The sequence below is a fragment of the Macrotis lagotis genome, chromosome 2 (assembly GCF_037893015.1).
Source record: "Macrotis lagotis isolate mMagLag1 chromosome 2, bilby.v1.9.chrom.fasta, whole genome shotgun sequence".
NCBI lineage: Eukaryota > Metazoa > Chordata > Mammalia > Peramelemorphia > Peramelidae > Macrotis > Macrotis lagotis.
The window spans coordinates 53,541,749-53,558,881 of NC_133659.1; the positions used below are offsets into that span (position 1 = coordinate 53,541,749).

At 39.1% G+C, this 17,133-nt stretch overlaps 1 protein-coding gene and 1 pseudogene across 5 annotated transcripts in view; both read left to right on the top strand.

Moving 5' to 3' along the window:
* The window catches only part of ATF6 (activating transcription factor 6), a 281,713-nt gene that overhangs the window by 120,784 nt on the left and 143,796 nt on the right, over positions 1–17,133 (top strand). The gene's annotated exons all lie outside the window — the stretch shown is intronic.
* LOC141510999 (proteasome activator complex subunit 3 pseudogene) lies at positions 718–1,728 on the top strand (annotated as a pseudogene).

A 17,133-nucleotide genomic window follows, 5' to 3' on the forward strand; every position in this document is an offset into this window, starting at 1 on the left:
TTTTTCATCTTGCACTTTTTTTCCCCCTGGATAATCTCTTTTGTGTCTATGCAACAAGAGCTTTTAAACACTTTGTATGTGACTGGGGATACAAAGTAAAACCAAACAAAAAGGCAAAACCTACTGCTCTGAAAGAGCTGGGTCATGCAATGAGAGAGGCTACACTTAAGCTGCTGTGTTCAGAGACGGTGTGGGCAGCCAGTCATGGGAGCTGATGTTTGTCCTGACATCAGGGAGGGGAAGCCGCCCTAGGCAGTGCGCTGGCCGAGCTGGCTTTGAGCGCGGGGTTGCAGCGCCAAGGCCCCGGCCTCGCTTTCTCCTCCGGAGCCTCGTGGGCCCCGCGGCCAGCTGTGGATCAGGAGGTGGCCCTGGACGGAGGCAATCGGGGCCGAGTCCCCCCCGGCTGCCAGTGCCCGGGGCCACACTCGAACTCTGGGCCTCCCGTCTCCGGGGCTGGCGCTGCGTCCTGTGCTTCTCCCGGGACGACGGCCGGAGGGCCCGTCCGGAGGGCCCGTCCGCTTGTGCCCGCGCAGCGCGCCGGGGCACGGCCGCCAGGTGGCCCAGGGAGTCCAGCTAGGCGGCCCCGCTGGCTGCAGGCCGGGCCGGGCCCTGGCGGCCTCCCCGGCCCCGCCCCCCGCCCGGCCGCGCGTGGGCCCGGGGCGCCCGGGGGGGGGGGGGGCGTCATTTCCGGCGAGCGGCCCCCGGGCTGTTGGGAGTTGGTGGGGGCGGCAGCCGCCGCGGGCGAGGCAGCAGCCAGGCCGAGGCCGAGGCCGAGGCCGCCCCGACCGACGCCGCCGCCGGGCCGGAGGCCGGGCCATGGCCTCGCCGCTGAAGGTGGAGCAGGACGTGCAGGGCAAGGTGGAGTCGTTCCGCGCCCGCATCGCGCGGGAGGCCGAGGAGCTGGTGGCCACCTTCTTCCCCCAGAAGCTGTCGGAGCTGGACGGCCGCGTCCAGGAGCTGCGCCTGCAGGACCTGTCCCGCATCCGCTCGGTGCCGGCCCCGGAGCCGGCCGCGGCCCAGGACAGGCCGGAGACCTCGGGCGACGGGCCCGACCGCGAGCCGCCGCCGCCGCTGCCGGCCGCCCTGCAGCCGGCGCCCCCCGGGAAGGGCCCCGGGCTGCCCGGGGGCCCGGGGCCGCTGCTGCGCAGCAACCAGCACCTGGTGGAGCTGATCGAGCGCGTCAAGCCCGAGATCGAGCTGCTGAGGGAGAAGTGCAACACGGTGCGCATGTGGGTGCAGCTGCTCATCCCCAAGGTGGAGGACGGCAACAACTTCGGCGTGTCCATCCAGGAGGACACCGTGGACCAGCTGTGGACGGTGGAGAGCACGGCCGCCTCCTACCTGCGCCGCTTCTCCACCTACTACAACACGCGCGCCAAGCTGGTGTCCAAGATCGTCAAGTACCCGCAGGTGGAAGACTACCGGCGCACCGTGGCCGAGGTGGACGAGAACGAGTACCTCAGCGTGCGCCAGATCCTGCTGCATGTGCGCAACCAGTACGCCACCTTGCACGACGTGATCCTCAAGAACATCGAGAAGATCAAGACCCCGCGCAGCGCCAACACCGAGAACCTGTACTGAGGCCGCCGGGGGCCTCCGCGTGAGCGCCCGGCCCGGCCCGGCCCGGCCCGGGCCGCTGCTCCTCCGCCGCCTCCTCCTCCTGAACCCTCCCGCGGTTTTGTGTTGTTCTTGTTTTCCTGGGGGGGGGGGGTCGGTGACGGGCCACCTCGTGGGAGGGGGCAGGAGGACAGACTGCCTTTCTGCGGAGAGCAGCGAGGGTCGAGGGTCGAGGGTCGGGGTTGGGGGTGGGCGCTGGGGCTGGGGGACGCCGAGCTCGGCCAGAAGTTTCAAAGAGAAGTTCAGGAAACTTTCCCCTCACTTCGGCAACGTGTTACTTTGTTCAGACCTCAGGAATTCTCCCTTCCCGCCATCATTTGTTTTTGCAGAGAAAGGAGTTTACGGGGATATATATATATATATTTATATATATGTTTAGGTCATTGTATGCCATAAATTTAGCAGGTTGAAATAAAACTTGGTTTCACATTTTATGTTGGCTTAAGTGTGCTTATCTGATTTTGATTTTCAGATGTATGTTTTTTTCCCCCCTAGGTTGACTCATTCCTTTTGGTGTTTTCCAACCCAAACATCTTTGTGGAGGAAAAAGAAACAAACCCAGAGTAATATATCTTAAGGATTGCTGCCCCTATACACATGGAGGAGATGGCTTAGCCCAGCTCCCTGGCTCCTCCGTTTTCCTGTGTTCACCACGTAGTGTCTCTTCCGGTCCTCTGTCTATTTTAGGAGACATTGCCAAGTCATTCTAATCTATGAGCATTTTTTTCCTCCCCTTTGTCCTCCAGTCTCCATCACTCTTCTTCCCAGATGTTTATTTCACCGTAACCTCCTTTTTTTCCTTCCCTGGTCAAGGAAAGATGCCACAGTTGTTTGCCCGGAAACCGCTTAATGAATTGATTCAACTTTATCCATAGGTCATTATCCTTGTTGCTCAGTTTTGTTGTCTGATATTTTCAAAGCTATAGAAATAATAATAGTAATTCTTAAAAGCCGTTTAAAGTTTAGGGGTCACTCTCCTCTCTCCCTCCACCCCCTGCAACTTAGTGAGGCAGGTATTTGAAATATTATCCTCATTGTACAGATGTGAAAAGCACAAAGTCAAAATGGCTGGCCTCAGGTAGCTTAACAGTTTCCAAGCCAAAGGCCTAAAATAGGTTTTTTCTAATTCTAATCTCCATAAAACTAAACGTACAGGGTAAATTAGAGCACAATGAATCATCTAGAAACTTATGAAAGATTCTTGGAAATGTATAATCAGTCCTTTTCCCACACTTACCTGCAGTTTTCATCTTCAGTTCAGCTACATATGTGCCTTCCCCACTGATCTTCATATACCCTGGAAACCAAAGGTACCTTTTCCAAGAAACATACATTCCTGTTCACATTAAATGAATGAACAATTTATTGTTGGAAAATAAATTTTGTTACATTTTACTTGTATCTTGCAAATTTTATATCTGAGTTTAGACTGGAAAGAGGCATTTATGCTCATTTTGATATACAGATTAGAACGAGTGGTCAGGTTTGTCCTTTATGTTGATATTTTTATATTTGAGAATATGATGATTTCCATGAAAAATTGATAACCTTATTTTTTCCTCCATTTGGCTTTTGAGCCTTAATCTTATTGGGTGTGTCTCAAGCTCACATTTTAAGTAAAATCTGGAATTGAAGCTACCATAGTATATTTTGATATAAGAAATATTAAGCTTATTAACTATTAAACTTAAATATTAAGAGAAATCTCTAGAGGGAACCTATGTTTGCTGTGGAAATGGCTATGGTAAAGGCTATGGTAATAGGAAGGAGGAAAGGAAATTTCAGTTAACTTGTTTTTATTTTTGCAAAGGATAGGGTATATTCCTATCGGCTTCATCTAAATGATCATTCCATAAAATTTAAGGCTTTGTGAAAGGTGAAACAAAATTATATCTCAAAAAGTAGTGCTTAGGGTGACATGAATTTCTCCATTTTTCAAGTCTTCTGTTAGACCAAGGACAGGATTATCTGAATTTAATAATAATCTTAATAATCTGATAATAATCTCTAATAATCATTAGAGCAGATGGGAATAACATCACAAAGTATTTTCTATTCTTTCTCAAGCTGTGATTGTAAAATAGTTTTATCTGCCTGCTTACAAGAAATTTTTTAAATAAGTCTCCTTTCCCATTGGAGGTTGTATTCTTCCATGTATTTTGGTTGCTATGGGTGAAAATTACCGTGAATATTATGCAGACCACTCTGAACTGCTGTAAAAACATTCTTTCTAAAAGTTAGAGAAGTTAAAAGATTTAAAGCAGAGTTGTTTTCTTTTACTTATTTTTTTTTTTTCTTAGAGAAATATCTTTGAGTCTTTGAAGTAAGCTACTTTTCTGGTGGGCTGTTTTTCGTTTTCCTAGGGTGGTAGCAGTGTTCATTAAAATAGGTGTAACCAGCCTTTCAGAATGTAACTAGTATATTCTTGGCCTACCTTCCGTGTTTTTCATTTTTTTGTCTTATTCATTCTTAAAAGGATTTAAAAAGAAATTCTTCACTATGTGTGAAGTTATTAAAGCACATGAATCCTTGCATTCCTTTCTCTTGTATGTGTTTCAGATATAGCTGGATATTTAAAAAGCTCCCATTACCTGGACTAACCTTTATAGTCATATCAATATGGAATTGTCTTTTTGAAGCATGAAGTATAGTTAGAAGCTCAGTTCATCTCTAGAGTAGTTAAAACCTAATTAATTAGAAAGGCTTTGAAAATTAGAATGCAAGCTAATTGAAACTCTTCGCTTTTCCCTCCACCTGCATCTAAAATCATAGGAAGTGATATCAACAGATGAAATGAATTTATTTTTCTATAGTAATAATAATAATAATGTCTAATAATAATAATGTCCATGTCTTTCAAATCAGAACTTTAAAAAAATACCACCAAAAGGAAATTGCTCAATGGAAAGACACTTAATCTGTTTAAATTCCACATTCTTAAGAGGTTTTCCTCTTAATTTCCTTTTAAGGTGTTATGTGCACTTTAGGAGAGTACCAGGCACTTGGCTTCAGTTTATAACATTGACAACAGCATTTAACTGCACACAATTGAGAGATGGATCTGTAAACAGTCTTACAGCTGAACAGTTATTAACTATCAGGAACTACTTTGTACAGTTTAGAGATTATGTGTATTACAAATCCATTATCTTTTGATTGTTCCCTTTACTCTTCGGCCAAACTTCATGCTTGCATTGAAATGCTTCACCTATAACATTCAAGTGTTGAAGTCTTTTTACTAAGTGTTGATGTCTTAATTCACAATCTGCCGTTTTCTTCCTGTTCTAACACTACAAACTATATTAGAACACTTATATAAAACCCTCCTTTTGCAAAAATAAAAAAAAACACTTTTGGTGATGGCAGGGGATTAGGGAGTAAGGAACTCTTGTTAAAAGGATGATTAGTTTTTTTGTTTGATAAATCAATTTTTGAACTTGCTGTCAGCACCTATCTAATATTTCATGTATTTATTATTAGTATTAGAAGTCAGGTATGGTATTTATGCTTTTATTTTTTTATAAATAAAGCTAATTGATTATTTTTTATTTTAGCAAAAGTAGATTATTTGAGGGGTGTATATTTATAACTAAATATTCTTGTGGAAATTTTAAAATCCAAATATTTGGACTAGTTAATGGATAATAACAAGTTGAACTTTATCAGAATCACTGGAACTGACTGATCTATAATGAAAAGAAAACTAAAGTAGCATAAAACAACATAAATAGCAATGGACTTGGAAAAAAAAGATAATAAAACCTACCTCCTCTTAGTAAAAGTGGGCGATTATGAGTGAGTGTTGTTGCCTGTGTTATCAGACACAGCACTGTATCCATTGTTTTTACTTTGTTGCCCAGGAAATCTTCAAATCTTAGAGGTAGGGGAAATTCATGTCCAAAAATGACTGATGTTAAAACAAAAGGCATCCATCAAAACTCATTTTTTAAAAAAAGAAATTGATTCATTCATTTTCCTCTGTGAGTGAAGTACTAATCTTAAATAATAAAAATGATGCTAAATAAATTCCCATTTTAAAAATGTTTTGCTTTTAGATTATGGTAATTATGGATATTTAAAAACAATTGCCTTACTAGTTATTCTTTGGTCCTTAGTAGTTTATAATTATTGTTCTTACTTCCTTTCCTCCCACTTGCTGTCTTATCATTCAACCAAAACTATTTTCTCCAAAGTTATCTTATGATTTCTTAATTGCCAGATCTAATGGCCTTTTCTTGGTTATCCTACATGACCTCTCTCTAGCCTTTGACATTGTCAATCATCCTCTTGATACTCAGTAGGTTTTCATGATATTCTTCTCCTTCTCCTTCCCCTTCTCTTTCTCATTATTTCTTCTTAGTCTTCCTTGCTGGATGTTCATCCAGTGCACATCCACTAAACATGCAGATCCTCCAAGGCTCTGTCCTGGGGTCTTTCTATTCTCTCTCTGTATTATTTTTCTTGATTTCAGTTATCATCTCTATACTGATGACTCTCAGAACTACTTATCCAACCCTAACCTCTTTGTTGACCTTCAGGCTTACATCTCAAAGTACCTACTGGACATTTTTAACTGGATGTCACATAGATGTCTGAATTACTTTTCATTCCCCCCCCCCAAAAAAAAAACACATTCTCCTCCCTACTTTCTGGTTAATTTTCAAGGGTACTACCATCCTCCCAGTCACACTCACACTCACACCTCCTCTCTCACTCTCACCCCTTTCCGTCCAATCTATTGCTAAGATTTGTCATGTCTACTTGCTTGACGTCTCATAATTTGTGCCTCATTCCTCTTGTTCAGGATTTTAACATGTCATTCCTGAACAATTGCAGTATCCATCTAATTGATCTTTCTGCCTCAAATCTCTCTGTATTTTGTTATCCCCTGTTTAATAAGCTCTAGTGGCATGCTATCACCTCCAAAATCAACCATAAACTATTTTGTCATTCAAAGCCCTTCCTAACCTGGACCTCTCTTACCTTTCTCTTGTGATCTGTAGTCTATTGACATTGACCTCTGTCTCCAAGACCTGGCATTTTTACTTGTCCTCAGCTTAGATTGCCCTCCAGTCTCATTTCTGTTTCCTGCCTTGCTTGGAATCCAACCTTTCTCAGCCCTTAAAACTCAGTGCCTTCCCTCTGTTGTTTATCTCTAGTTTGTCTTTTGTATACATTGTTGTTTGCTTGTTGTAAAACTACCACCTTAACTGAGAGTAAGGGCTATTTTTTGTTGTTATAGCCCCAGGGCTTAGAATACAGAGGGCATTTAATAAATGCTTGTTGATTGGATAGAAACAAAATAGCTAAGGGGCGGCTAGTGGATGAAGCACAGGCTTTTGGAGGGAGTACCTGGGTTCAAATCCTGTCTCAGACATTTCATAATTACCTAACTGTGTGGCCTTGGGCAAGCCACTTAACTCCATTTGCCTTGCAAAAACCTAAAAAAAAGAAAAAGATAGCTAGTAAATATTTTCCTTTTTAAAATGTGTATATGAAGTTTATGCAGGTCTGTATAATGTCAAAATGGTTACCTTTATTAGTAGATCCTTTTGTGATCTGTACTAAATTTTAATGCCAACTAGAGAATATAAGTAGAGAGTCTTTTAGATAGGATTCTGCATTTTAGGTGGGGTCTTGACTGTGACATTTTTTTTTTAAAGCAATAGAGGAAGAGAAAGGAGCAAGTGTGTATTAATCACCTGGGACACTGTGGTAAATGATTTACAGATTCTTTGTCTTCTGTCCTCCTAATAGTCTGGTAGGTGCTATTATCACCATTTTACAGATAAAGAAGATGAAACAGAACTTAAGTGATTTGGTTAGATTTACTTTACTAGTAAGTGTCTGAAAGCTTAGATTTGAACTCAAGTTTTATTTTGTTTTGGTTTTTTTGCAAGGCAATGGGGTTAAGTGGTTTGGCCAAGGCCACACAGCTAGGTAATTATGAAATGTCTGAGGTCAGATTTGAACCCAGGTACTCCTGACTCCAGGGCCAGTGCTCTATCCACTGTGCCACCTAACCACTCCTGAACTCAAGTTTTCCTGACTCAAGTCTCAACACTGTATCCGCTGAACCATCCAACTGTCTGTAAAAAGCTCTAAACATTTGAGAGACCTACTATTATTTTGTCTTGACATCAAGTGTTTGGAGAAGTTTCCATAATGAAGCTGGGCACAGATAAATATTCCACATGGATAGAACAATAAATTTCTTTATTCTTACTGGTACAGAACATTTTTATTTAAGAGAGCCAATTGGATTTGATGAAGAGGAACTGAACAAGGAATTAGGAAAACTTGTTCCTTTTCCCAGCATGGTCATGAATCTGTTTTATGATTAGTCTCCTTTTCCCCAAGTTGCTACAGTTGAATGTTGGAGGGAGGGTAGAATCTAAATGCCCTTGGTCTGGACTCTGCAAGTTCCTGACCTGGGTTTGAATCTGATGAGCAAGAGTATGACTGCTCTTCACTTCACCCCTATCACTAGAAAGCAGTATTAGCTCAGTGGTAGAGTTGTAGGTTCCCCTTCTGTCTGGCCATGGATATGCCTCTGTGGGTAGAGTTTTACTTTGGAAGTGTCATCTTACCTTGCTCCTAAAATCTGAGCCACAGCAGCACCAGTACCACTACTGCTGCTGGTTTCTGTGCTTCCTCTTTTCTCTAGACTATTCTTGACCTCTCCACCTGGAATGCTGCTTCCTTGTACAGGTCCCTTTCCCACTCTGATTCTGTGACCAGGGATTGGCATAGTAGATGATAAGGCTGCCAGTTGACCCTTGTCCTAGTGTCCTAATGCCAATTTTGGTCTGGGCTTGCCCTTTATGAGTCTAATACATTCTCTTCTTCTTCTTTTTTTTTTTTTTTTTTGCAAGGCAAGTGGGGTTAAGTGGCTAGCCCAAGGCCACATAGCTAGGTAATTATTTAAGTGTCTGAGACAGGATTTGAAGCTAGGTACTCCTGACTCCAGGGCCAGTGTTTTAGCAACTGTGCCACCTAGCCGCCCCAAAGGGCTTCATTCTTATAGCAGCCTTTTGGCCTGGCCTTACCTCCATTATCAAAAGATCCATCTTCTTTTTGCCATGATGGTCTAGACTAAGGACTCACGGTGACTTTGTCTGGATTTCCTCTTCTGTTAGGAGGAGTCTGTTAGGAGAAGAGAAACTCACCACATTGCCTCCTAGAATTTCACCATTTGGAGTTAGTTTTAATAATTGATTCTTTGTAATTGTGAAAATTATTTTACCTTTCCATTTTTCTACATAGGGTAATTAGATAATAATCATTATCTTTGAGGAACTTTTCTAGGATTAATGAGTTAAATTTAATAATGCATTAGAGGATGTAAGAATTTATGGATTAAAGATATTTTATATGAAGCAAAACTATTGTTAGATTGAGTTCACCAGTATATTTACTAAGCACATCCTCTTTGCAAAGACTCTGAGGAAAAACCTCTATTCAACTTCCCTTCCCTACCTTCATTCAGCACAAGCAGCAACTGGCCCAGAATGAGTCCCCTGAGACTTCTTGTCAGTGACCCTTCCAGAAGAAAGGAGGGGCAAAAAGCCTACTGAGGGTAGATGAGTTTTGTGACTCTTTTCATAAAGTCTTAAAGAGGATGCATGTATGGGGCATTGATCTGGGCATTCATTACATGTTAAAAGTAATTAGTAGTCACAGAATCCCAGATCTACAGCTGGAAGGCATTTCAGAGACCATTCAGAGATCCACACCATTTTTTAAAAAATTTTTTCCTTTTTTTTTTGCATTTTTCCTTTGTGGTCTTTATTTTCATATTATTACAGTAATCTTATTGTGAAGGTAAACATAAATCCCCTACCCCCCCCTCCCCAAATAGAGAAACCTCAAGAGAAATGAAGTGAGAGGCAAAAAAAAAAATGTATTTCAGTCTATATTCAGAGTCCGTTGGTTCTGTGTCTGGGATGAGTTGCCTTCTTTATCGTAAGTCCATCAGAGAAGTTGATTCAATATTTTTTTCCCACAGTTGTTATTACTAGCTGTATTTCCCTGCATTTTATTCTTCCCCACTCCCATTTATTTTCTTCTCTCTTTCCTTTCACCCTGTTCCTCTGAAAAAGTGTGTTGTATCTGGCTACCCTCTCTCATGATCTTCCTTGTCTTATCACCTACTCCTCCACCTCCACTCCCCAGTCCCCCTTATCCTATCCCTTCCCTCTTGTTTTTCTCTAGGGTAAGATAGATTTCTATACCCTATTGACACATCCTTCATTTAATAGTTGGAAGTGAAGAGGTTCATAGGTCATAGGCATCAGAGGAAGTATTTAGTCCTACAACTTTCAAACCAGTGCTTTTCACTATAGTATGACTTTCCCATGATTCCCATTTCTTTGTTAAAAAAATGTTGAATGTTAAAACCATAGTTGTGCTGTGGCAAATTGCTTACTTAAGAATTTATCTGGTCTGTTAAAGTGATCTGATAATATTCAAAACAGGATTGGAAATCCTTTAGAAGAGTCACTTTTGTCCAGAGATATTAAGTACTAGATAGACACAAGGAAAGATAGCTTAGAACCATAATGATTTTTAAGTGAACAAGATAGAATTATATCTTTTGATATTTCTGAGATTTTTACTCCAAATCATGCTGTCTAATATGTTTAAAAAGTAAGCAACTTAATATCCACAACAAGAAAGAACAATGAGCAAATTCACAAATTAGAATTCTATATACACATTACTCTGAACAATTTATTAATTGAAATGAAACTTTATGGTGTGATTATAGATATTAGTATAGGAAACTATTGAGTAAATATTAGTCCATATTACAAGGTACATAATGTAAAATTCAAATCTACGGGTCTTGATATTTACAGTACTGTCAAGAGTGTTGGGTGCTTAATGAATGTTTGCTGAAGTCAATAGACTTAAGGTGTTTCATTGAAACAGAATTGGCAGTAGAATTTGAAGTAAGAACCCAATTGATGACTCTGCTAATTGTTATTCTTGGCTGTAAACATGAGTTAGGAATTAGCAAAACAAATGCTCTCCAACTATGGTCAGAAAAATTAAGCTTTGGTTACATAGTTTTGGGAGGCATTATTTGGCTCTGTCAGCAAAAGGTAACAAAATATATGGATACCTTTTGATATTTCTATTGCCACTTATAAAACAAAAAATAAATCCATAAGTAAATGAATATACAATATTGTAATATTTTATATAAGTTCCATATATATAAATATATGTGTAAAGCACTTCTCATCAGCTTATAAATTCAGAATGCCCTAATTATGTGACAAGTTTCTAGAGGTAGTAAGTCTTAAGATAATGTCTTAGATTCATAAAATACTTCACAAGTGAATCGATTTCAAATTTCCAACATAGCTAGCTTTACTTTGATAAAAATCATGTTTTTTTTAATCCACAGCAGACAATAGGGCATTTGATCTGTTTGTCCATTTTTGTTATTCTCTTAATACATTGTTGCTGCATTGCGTGCTATGGAGACAACTTCCAAGTACAATTTTGTTTTTGTCTAATTAAAATGCACTTTTTCTAAATAAAATCCATTTATTAAGTTATTTTGAGAGCAGACTGCTCCTCTGTCAGCTCAGTGACCTTGTCATGTTCATCAGCATGCTCTCCAGCAGCTCTGAGTGGTAGAGAGTTCTTGAGTACATCACTGTTTGGTCTGGTTAGTTCCCCAATATCAATAGTACCTATCATCAAACAGGTTTGCTGTCATTATGCCCAGGTGGTCATTTTTTCTTCCAATCTATCCTTAATGGCTTTAAAAAATCTTAACATAGAATGCTTTACATCCACCATAGATCTGACAGTTTTATATTCATAATTTTGGCCCATTTAATTTAGGTAGCTATTAGCTCCTTTTGTTCCCAAATATGAATACAAATATGAATAATAGACTTACCACTATTATTACTTACTGTTTTGCTCTTCCTAGTGTTTGTGTTGTAAAACTACTTAGTAGTATATCCCAAAAATCTGTTAAAGTTATTAAAACCTGAAAACCACACTAAAGTTTTTGGTTCATCCTGTATAAGGATTTTTCACTTTATCTTGTTTTGATTTTCATTCTGATAAAAAAAAAAAACAAATTCTATAGGCTTGTAGAAGTACTTTCATCACTGTTCATGAAGTAAAGTCATTCCAGCTCTAAAGTTCAATGAGAGATCATGAATAATCATAAATCACAGATTGTGGGATTTCATATGGATAGCATTCTATACTCCACCTTGGAGGTCTACTGAATGAGGGCATGAGAAGGGAACACATGTGCATTCACAGCTGATTTTCTCTTTAGGCTGCATCAGCTAATCATACAACTAAGAGGTATAAAGAAAAGAAGATCCAGCTATGTTTATTGTTTATTGCTATTTTAAAGTATTTGACTATTTTGTGTGTGTGTATGTGTGTGTGTGTGTATACATGTGTGTGTGTGTGTGTGTGTATATATATGTATATATATATACATATATATATATAAAAGCTTTCCTTAGGAAGGTATGCATATACAAGAGGTCTTCATGAAATTTGACTTTCCATATAGTGGCTCCTTCAAATTCTTGAAGATAGTTACAAAATAATAGCTGTCATTTATATAATGCTTATTATGTTTCAGCCTCTATGCACATTGCAATATGATTCTCATGACAACCCTGGGAGGGAGATCCTATTATTATCTCTTTTATAGTCGAAGAAACTGAAGTAAATAGAAGCTAAGTGCTGCCCAGAGTTACATGGCTAGTCACACACTTATCCAGAGACTAGATTTGAACTCAGTTCTTCCTGACCTCCTTTTCAGTTAAAATTGATTAATGAATAGCAACTCTTTGAGCCTGGCCAGTCAATAAGCTCCAAATTTCCCAAATCTTGATTATATCTCACCATTTGCACAAGTGAAATTTTAATTATTTTGCTGAAAATCAAGTAAATGATATCTATATCATTTCCCTGATTTACTTAATCTAGTATCTGTCAATAAGAGAAACGTGTTTTAAATGTATCATAGCCTATTCTTGAAGCCAAGCTGATTCTCTATCACTCTTTCCTTTTCTTAATGTTTTGGGTTTTCAAAGGAGGTTTATCCTTCTTTGGTGTCTCACCTGGCCCTCAAATCTTCCCTGTAGCTCCAAGAAGCTATAGCCTGTGCAGTGGCCACACCCCAGTAAAACTATCTTGGTGGATGGGCTAAACTAGGTTGAGGATAACCACAGACCTCAAACCTGTCAGTGAATTAGAGGGGGATGGCTACCACGTGAAGATTCCTCAGACAGAGTAGATAGATAAGGACCATTTGTTCCAACAACCATGACAGGAGTTGTAGCCAATGTGTGAAGCACTAAAAGAATTTGGTCAGACCTGGAAGACTCCAAGAGTATCCATTGAATCCTGAGTCATCACTACTTATCTTGACTTTTGCCTGCCACTGGACTTTGAGGATTCTGGAAGAGAGACTGAGGCAAATGACTTTGTTCACCTATGCTTAGTTAAACCCAGTTCATGCACTAGGGAAGACATCACCCTGTAATATAATTGGTCCTCTTCCAAAATGAAGGATGAACAAGAATAGCAGCAATAATTACCCCATTGATGATTGTTTCTGGCATTTTTTTTAAGGCTATGGAGTTAAAAGTGACTTGCCCAAGGACACACCAGGCAATTATTAAGTGTCTGAAACTGGATTTGAACTCAGGTCCTCCTGACTCCAGGGCCAGTGCTCGTATCTGCTGTGCAATCCAGCTGCCCCCAGATCCTAGCATTTTGCCATGAATCAATCAGAATCATTGTATTATAAATTGCATTCTTCATTCTCTATCAGTTTTTGAAAATCAGTACATTTAACTTATTCTAGTTCTGTTAAACTTCTCTTGTTATCCACAATCTTTTAAATATCAGCCACAGGGATCCTAAAGTTTAGTAGGATGGTAGCACATGGTAGCAAGTGAGTATGTGCTTGATCATTTGAGAAAGGAGAGAGAATGCTAACAGCAGCAGGGATCCAGAAAGTTCAGATTGCAATAGATGGTGCTTGAGTTGATCCTTAAAGAAAGCTCAGGATTCTGAGAGGTTAAAGAAAAAGTGAATTCCACGTAGAAGGGATGAAAACAAGATTTGTAATGCTTATTATGGAAAAGAGCAAAGAGAACAGATCTTCTGGACCAGAGATTTTGTGAAAAACAGTGATATACAGGAAGCCTGGAAAGATAGACTGAGATGAGATTGTAAGGGGAGACTGCAGTGTACCTGTGGCTATTTAATTCTTGTCATTGTCATCCTAAATATCCATCTAAGAAGATACTTAAGCGAGAAGTGTATTATAGGCCTTTGAGACTTTTAGTATTTCATAGATAGCTATGCTAGCAGTGAAGCAGCAATCTGTCTAGCAGAGATGGCGTCTCCAAGGGGGCTACATGAAAATTCTCTGGAGAGAGGAAAGGGTACTGAGAGAATGCAGTACTGTTCTATATTTAATACCCACCCTTCTCAAACACTGGGGTTTTAGACTGAACTCAGATTTATGTGGGGGGTGATGTTTTGTAGCTTCCATTCTGACTATGCCCTCTTCTTAGTAGCTACCTTTGCTAAGAAATGTGTCCTCCAGTTGGCCATTGATGGGAGGCTCACCAGGGATACCCCATGAGCCAGAGTGGTAGGTTGAATCTTCAGGTGGAGTGAACCAGTGATATTTGTAGGCTTTTAAATTGTCACCCATCTATTTAAAGTTGATTTGACTTATTCAGTGGGATCTTATCAAAGATAGGGAGAGTTGGCAAACTGTAGAGAAACTCTAGGTCACTGTAGGCATATTTTGTTCTTCAAGAAGCATCGCCTATTTGATAAACTTGTTTAATGAATTAATATGGGGGAAAGGAGGATGAAATTAAGGAAATATACTGTGATTATACATTTTGCATGCCATCAGTCTACTTTATTTCATTTTGTCCCTACCTAGGTCTTTAAATTTTCTTGGTGTTACTTTTCTTATCCATAGTATTCACTTTCTGGGAAGATATGCAAATTTCTCTTGATTTTTTTTCAGATTGACTTAAGAAGGTACCTGCTAATTTGTTGCCCAGATGCCTACCAATCTCTGGCTTTCTCTTCCCTTTATTTGAAAAGTTGTATCCTAGTACTATAATCAGTCATTTCAGGACCTCTTTTTGTATGTTGGTTATGCATAGTTGGCACATATAGGAGCTTGAAGTTAAGATAGACTTCATGTGATTCATCTGTGGATTTTATAACTTATAATTTATCTTGTAGTTTTATAAAATGTGTCCATTTCCAAGTTTCAGAACAAAAGAACTTCTGCAAATTAATTAATGTAATTAACTTAGGCCTTTTAAAATTGTAAAATTTATTTTTCAAATTTAAAAGCATTCATTTTCTCTCCTCTCCCATTGGGGGAAAGAAATGCTTGTAGAATATGCTCATAGTCAAGCAAAGCAAGTTTCCACAATGACCATGTCTGAAAATGTAGGGGATTTTCCCTATCTTGAGCTATAACCTCTGTTTCTAATGATGGGTAGTGTTTTTCATCAGATTGTTCCTCTGGAATCATAATTGGTCATTTCATTTATCAAAATTCTTGTGGTTTTTCAAAGATGTTTATACTCTTGTTGTTTCTGTATAGATTATACTCTTGGTTCTGCTCACTTCAAATGAGTCTTCCTAGTTTTATTTCAAACTGCATTTTGTTATTTCTTATGGCACAATGACATTCTATTGCATTCATATATCATAATTTGTTTGGCTCTTTCCCAGTTGATGGATATTCCCTCAATTTCTAGTTCTTTGCTTCTACAAAAAGTTTCTGTAAATATTTTTGCATATATGAGTTTTAAGGACTATATTTTAAGAACCAAAAAAGCTAGTAAGTAATACTAAAGGGGGAAAGAAAGAAGCATTAGTACCTTGAAAAAAAGAGGAAGATATTTCACTGTAAAGTACACAGTTGCTAAGATGCCCCCATCTTTTTCAAGTTACTTTGTTTACATTGAAAACTAATCTGAAAGCTCTTTTATCTAACTTCAGCTGCCCAACATTTCAATATGGAGCACAGACCAGCTTGTGCTTAGCTATTAATCAGATACACTATCATCACTTAGACTTGTGTGAATCTCAAATTTTAAGACTAACTGCAGTTTGGAGATAATTCTTTTCACTTAGCTCTGATAGTTTACGTAAGGAAAATGTTAAACAGTAAAAACAAGGGCTTGGAATCTTAAAGTAACAGCCTCCATTTCCACGGGCATCTGTTTAACAGCTGGATTGTGGTGTTCAGAGGGAGTGATCTTTATCTGGTTAGGGTGATTGCCACTATTTGAGTTCCTCACATTACTGTTTATGGGGAGATGCAGGAGTTGTATGCTTGGATGCTTTCTCTTTTACTTTTTCTTAGTGTTCTTTGCCTTCTCAGAGAAAATTAGAACAAGGCTTCCTATTTTTTTGCAAGTGGTTATGTGCTCTCTTGAATAGATTAAACTCCCACTCATAGTGTCTGAGCCACCCTCAGCCAAAAAAGATATAGATTTAGAAAGAGAAGTTTATAAAATATGAAATTCTATCATATCCACATCACTATGCTTCCCACTTTTTTCATGTTTACAGTATCTAACAGATGGTATTCATTTGTTTTTAATTTGAGTAATATATCCATTTGGACCTAGTGCCATGACAAACCTCTAGACTCTATTGTTTCCCTTTAAAAATCCTTAAACTATATGTAAAACTTACTTTTAAATATAAACCATGAAACTTATTTTTAAGTAATTTTTGAGTGTTTACTATATGCAAGGAATATTACTTGGGGAGGGTTGCAGGTCAGGAACAAATCCAAAAGTTAAAAAGGTCCTGCCTACAAAGAGTTTGTAGACCAGTTAGAGAGAAAAGTTGTATACCTGAAAACACACCAAAAAGAATAATTGACAAATAAATCATGCAGACATTGTAGGTCATAGTAGATAGGGGGCATCTGACATACAAAATACCCACAGGAGCTGTGCAGTACAAGCATTTGACTAAGGTAAATTATTCAGCTTTTATCTCTCATTGAAGTTATTTGAGTATTAACCAGACAATTTTTATTAGAATTGAAGATAATATAATTTACTTCTTTTGATGGGGTTTAAAGTTTTTGGCAAAAGAAGAAGTTTGATGACAGACAAAATTTGGACTTGAAATAAGAGACTGCAAAAATGTTTTGAGGAAAAGGATCAGTAATAGCATTTAAATAGTCTCAGAGTGCCAGACCAATGGTTAGTCACTTTTATTAAATTATATCTGGTTACACTAGCAAAAAAATCCCTGAAATTAATCAACAAGTTTTTTTAATCATTTACTACATTCCAGGCATAATACTGATCACTGAAAATACAAACAAAACATGAAAATACTGCCTTCCTTCAAGAGACTGACATTTTCATGGAGACAAAATGTACACAAATATGTATACACAAGATACATTAATAAATAAACCAGAGAAAAAGTAACCTTAGGAGGAAA